The sequence below is a fragment of the Ovis aries genome, chromosome 3 (assembly GCF_016772045.2).
Source record: "Ovis aries strain OAR_USU_Benz2616 breed Rambouillet chromosome 3, ARS-UI_Ramb_v3.0, whole genome shotgun sequence".
NCBI lineage: Eukaryota > Metazoa > Chordata > Mammalia > Artiodactyla > Bovidae > Ovis > Ovis aries.
The window spans coordinates 138,186,845-138,192,844 of NC_056056.1; positions in this window are offsets into that span (position 1 = coordinate 138,186,845).

Below are 6,000 nucleotides of genomic sequence, written 5' to 3' on the forward strand. Positions count from 1 at the left end.
TCCACTCTTCTTTCAGGAGAATTATCTTATTCTTTTAATTGGGAGTGGTTCCTCTGCTTCTTCATTTTATTTATATTTCTCTGACTTGATGAATTTAGGAGAAACAGTTATCTACTGTTGTCTTGAAGGGGCTGTCATTTTGGTGGGAGCATCTCTGTGTAGACTCCATGAGTCTAATATTTTTGGTGTGAGGGCTGCTTTTAGTATGGATGCCTGCCACATCTTTCCTCAAGGTGTACTGGCTATTATCCCCTTGATAGGGGGTGTGATTAGTGTTGCTGTGACCAGAGCCTGCACGGGATGTTAAACAGTGCCTCCTCTTTGCTCTGTGGTTTTCATAACCCGGCCAGTGGCAGGATCTGCTTGCCAGTTGGAATAGCAGCCCCCAGATTCACTTCTGAGAGCTGCAGTGTGAGGTAGAACTGACAGGAGCACGTCTACAGGGAGAAGAGTCGTGGAGTATTCCACTGCAAGAGCTATTCCCCGGGAAGCGCATTGCCTTATGGTGTCACCTGTCACCTGTTGTGCAGGCTCACAAAGTACACTTGTTTTTACTTCCCTCAGCCCTGCCTCCACCACAGGAATGCAGGTAATAGGACTGGGTGTCCCTTAGGCACTGTGTTCACCAAGCTGCCAGTGCAGTCGCCAATACAGATCTTTGGAAGTCAGGCATCAGGCCCACCTGCGGGAGCTATGGAATCAGCCCAGACCCCAGCCCCACCTCCACATGCATGTACCTGCAAAGCCTGTAGCCGCCAACACTGGACCCACCCCAGCCACTGGAGTACCATTAGTCCTCTTGGGTATCCATAGGTCCGAGTTTACAAAGCTGCTGGCAGTGGTATAAACAAATACACAGACTTCAGCATTCAGTCAGTATTCTGTGAGAACTCTTCTATGTGTAGACGTATTTTTGATGTCTTTGTGGGAAGAGGTGAGCTTATTGTTCTATTCTCTCGTCTTTGTTTCCTCTCTAAAGTTAGGATCTTTATCTTCTTTCAAGATAATGTGAAGGCCATGTAACATTTTAACTCCAAACAACACTACCTCCAATGTATATGTCCTTTCAATCCAGGAATTTAGTTCTTTCTCTATCCCCCTCAAATTAGATATTATTACTACTTTATTTATCCAATAAGTTTTTGTTTAGATGCGCTTACATATTTATCATACCATTGCCTGCCTTTTTAAAAAATACTGTAATATGGCTGTTGTTTATATGGTGTTTACAGTATGCTGAAAAAAACAATTTGTGAAAATTATATTTACAAAGGTACAATTACAGACAAAACAAAATTATGATAGCATCATAATTATGTTTTACAACATATAGAAAAATACAGGACACATTATGATTTGATTTTCCCTAAATATTGGACTTTCCTGGTGACTCAGATGGTAAAGCATCTGTCTACAATGAGGGAGACCCAGGTTTGAGCCCTGGGTTGGGAAGATCCCCTGGAGAAGGAAATGGCAACCCACTCCAGTACTATTGCATGGAAAATCCCATGGACAGAGGAGCCTGGTAGGCTACAGTCTATGGGGTGGCAAAGAGTCAGACCCGACTGAGCGACTTCACTTTCACCTTTCAAATATACTATAGATCATATAACTTATTAAAAAACAGCTATTTAATATAGAATATAGTTAAAACTTACTTATATCACTATTGTCTACACATACAAACAAAATGAAATGTTAACACAGAATTATAAACTACAAATATTGACTTTTCTGATAATATTTATCAGTAATTTTGGCATTGTTTTACTAAACCACGCACTTTGAATCTATATGTATCTTTTATAGAAGGCACTCAAAAAACTTCACAAATATTTAATATCATTTTGGGTACAAGTGACAAGTGCCACATTAATAATTGATCACTATGACAGTACACACTAGCCCACTTCCACATGAGGCCTCATGAAATATAGACAGGCTCCTTGAACTCACAATGTCTTTTTGCATCTCAAATTTTTCATTAGGAATCATCTTCTCATGTCTAACTTTGATCCTTTAGAATTCTCTTTAAGTGTCAGTCACTAAAGAAATGTTTTTCTTTGCCTAAAACTAATTATATTTTCTGAAAGATAATTTTTCTGGTCATTAAATTCCATGTTGAGGCCAGAGTTGAAGTTTCTATTTTCACAGAAAAGATATTTATTTCACTCTACCTGTTACCTGGGAGTCAGCCCCACTTTTGAAAACTGGAGTATAGTTGATTTGCAATATTATATTAATTCATTTGTATAGCATAATGATCCAGGGCTTCCCTGGTAGCTCAGTTGGTAAAGAATCTGCCTGCAGTGCAGGAGACCCGGGTTCAATCTCTGGGTTAGAAAAATCCCTTGCAGAAGGAAATGGCAAACCACTCCAGTATTCTAGCCTGGAAAATCCCATGGAGAGAGAGTTTGGTGGACTACAGTCCATGGAGTTGCTAGAGTCAGACACAACTTAGCAGCTAAACCACCACATAGTGATTCAATGTTTTCACAGACTATACTCCATTAAAAGTGTTCAGAAGATAATATTTACAATTTCCTGTGCTATGCAATATATCCTTTTTGTTTTTCTATTTTATGCAAGACCAGACCACTAGTTTGTTTTCTGTATCTGTGACTTGTTTCTGTTTTACATTTGTTTGTATGATTTTTAGATTCCACATATATTGCTTGAGGTATTTCAGACAAAAAAAAAAAAAGCATGGCATCAATGCATACCTCAAACATGTCTAAGCCCCAGGTCAGTTCAGTTCAGTCACTCAGTCATGTCCAACTCTTTGCAGCAATGTGAATGGCAGCGTGTGAGGCTTCCCTGTCCATCACCAACTCTCGGAGCCTGTTCAGACTCATGTCTATCGAGTCAATGATGCCACCCAACCATCTCATCCTCGGTTGTCCCCTTCTCCTCCTGCCTTCAATCTTTCCCAGCATCAGGGTATTTTCTAATGAGTCAGTTCTTCGCATCAGGTGGCCAAATATTGGAAAGTACAGCAAAGTAGTACAGCTATACATACCATGTATCTGTTCTTCTGCAAATTCTTTCCCCATTTAGGTTATTACAGAATATTAAGTAGAGTTTCCTGTGCTATAGAGCAGGTCCATGTTGATTATCTATTTTTTATAAAGCAGTGTGTATGTGTTAATCCCAAACTCCCAATTTATCCTTCTTTTCTGCTTTCCCCTTCGGTAACCTTAGCTTTGTTTTATAAGTCTGTGAGTCTATTTCTATTTTGTAAATAAGTTCATTTGCATCATTTTTTTAGATTTCACAAATAAGCAATATAATATGATATTTGTCTTTCTCTGTCTAGCCTGCTTCACTAGGTATGATAATATCCAGGTCCATTCATGTTGCTGCAAAAGGCATTATTTCATTCTTTTGGACGGCTGAGTAATATTCCATTGTATGTGTGTACCACATCTTCTCTCTCCACTCATCTGCCGATGGACAGTTAAGTTGCCTCCATGTCTTGTCTATTGTAAACAGCATGGCAATGACATTGAGCTGCAGGTATTTTTTTAACCATGGTTTTCTCCATATATATGCCAAGACTTGGGTCATAGATATGATCATATATACTGGATCATATGGTAATTCTATTTTTAATTTTTCAAGAAACCTCCATACTGTTCTGCATAGAAGCTGTACCAATTTACATTACCACCAATAATGTAGGAGGGTTCATTTTTCTCAACATACTCTCCAACATATATTGTTTTTAGATTGTTTGATGATGGACATCCTGACTGATGTTAGATGGTATCACATTATATTTTTGACTTGCATCTGTAGTAATCAGCAACGTTGAGCATCTTTTTGTGTACCTGTTGTGTAACTGTATATCTTCTTTGGAGAAATGTCTATTTAGGTCTCCTGCTCATTTTTGATTAGGTTTTCTATTTTGGGGATATTGAGCTTCATCAGCTGTTTATAAATTTTGGAGACTAATTGCTTATCAATCACATCATTTGACAATATTTTCTCCCATACTGTGGGTTGTCTTTTCATTTTGTTTGTGGTTTCCTTTCTTGCCTACCTTTCTGTGATTGTAGTTTCTATTTTGCAGGCTACAGGGTTATAGTTCTTCTTGTTTCTGCTGTCTCCCCCTTGATGGATGATGTCAGTTTATACCGGCTTCCTGGTAGAGGGGACTGGTTCCTGACCACTGTTGGATGGAGCTGCATCTTATCCCCGTGGCAGGGCAGAGCTACGTCAAGGAGTGCATTTAGTGTGAAGCTGTGGGCTTAGGAAGACTTCAGGCAGCCTGTCTGCTGATGGCTGGTGCTATGTTCTCACCTTGTTAGTTGTTTGGCCTGAGGTGTCCCAGAACTGGAGCCTACAAGTTGTTCAAAGTAGCCAGAACTTGGTAAGAAAACGGCAGCCTCCAAGAGGGCTGACACCAGCGAGTACTCCCTAGAACTACTGCCACAGTGTGTATGTCTTGCAGTGAACCATAAGCTCCCCCAACCTCTGAGAAGACTGTCCAGTACCAGCAGGTAGGTCTGGCCCATGCTCCTATGAGATCACTAGTTTTTTCCCCTTTGTCCTGCTCTCAGGAGACCTTACATGCACCCTCCAAGAGTGGAGTTTTATTTCCCCCATTCCTGTGAAATTTCTGTGATCAAATCCCACTGACCAAATGCTCTGGAGGCTCCTCCTTCCAATGCCAGATCCCCAGGCTGGGAAGCCTGATGTGGGGCTTAAGACTTTCACTCCTATGGGAAAGCATCTGTGATAGAATTATTTTCCAGTTTGTGGGCTGCCCACCTAACAGGTATAGGGTTTTATATTTTTGCAGTCGTGCCCCTCCTACCATCTCATTGTGGTTTCTTTGTTGTCTTTGGATGCAGAATGTCTTTTTTGTGAAGTTCCAGTATCTTTTGTTGATTGTTGTTCAGCAGTTAGTTGTGACTGGTGTTTTCATATGTGCTTCTACTGCACCATCTTGTCTCCACCTTACTGTCTCTAAGATCTTTATATGTATTAACTAATGTAATGCTCTGAACAACCCTATGAGATAGTTATATTATTATCTTTATTTTGTGGGTGAAGAAGCTGATAGTTTCTTTCCCAAGGTCATTGGAAGAGATGAGATTTAATCCCAGGCAGTTTGGACCCACTATACATGCTCATAAATGCTAGGCTATAACGCTTCTGGGATTCATTCCAGTGAATATGTATCATTCTCACTGTTGGTGGTCTTCTATTAGGATCATTTCTATTAGAATTCTCCTATTAGACTCAACTAGCCTAGATGATCCCTAGGTTCTATCTCCTGGCCCTGCATCCCCCTGTAATGCAATTTCCATAAACCAGAATCTAGCTGGTTTGAGTATTTCCTTAATTTTCAAGATTTCTACTTTCACTTCATTTGTGAGCTCTGAAGAGCTAAAAAGATCATCTCAGAAATCCATTAATTTTTAAAATTCAGCTGATTAGTTATTGAAAGTAAAAACATTGTTTGAGACAGTTAACATACTGCATTATCAGAAGTGAAAGTCATCTCCTCAGTCAAGAATTCTTGATACTTTCTATGCCTACCAACCCAGTTTCTGGCACAAGAGTCTTCTGCCTTCCAAATTTGTCACCATCACTTTTAGTATTTTATACTTTATTTATAGGTATCAGAACCTTGTTTTCAATAAAACAATTTAATAAAGCATAGGAGTCAATAACTGCATTATATTGAGTTATGATACTCATACCAATTTTTTTCAAAACCAGAAAAGTATCCTTTGTTGTCAGGTCCTTATTTATTTTAGAGGTAACAAACGGACTTCTTCAGAGATCCAGTGTCTTGGTAAAGAATATAACCCACCTCATATCTCATTTAGAATATCTAATTTCTCTAGAATTTTATTTTTAAGAAGTCAAAATCTGAGAAATATTTAGAAAGTAGAATAACGACAACATGGTAACACATTAGATCTAATGAATGAGGGAAAAGCAAGCATCTGGCATGATTTAATTTGATTTAATATGAACTCTTCTGCA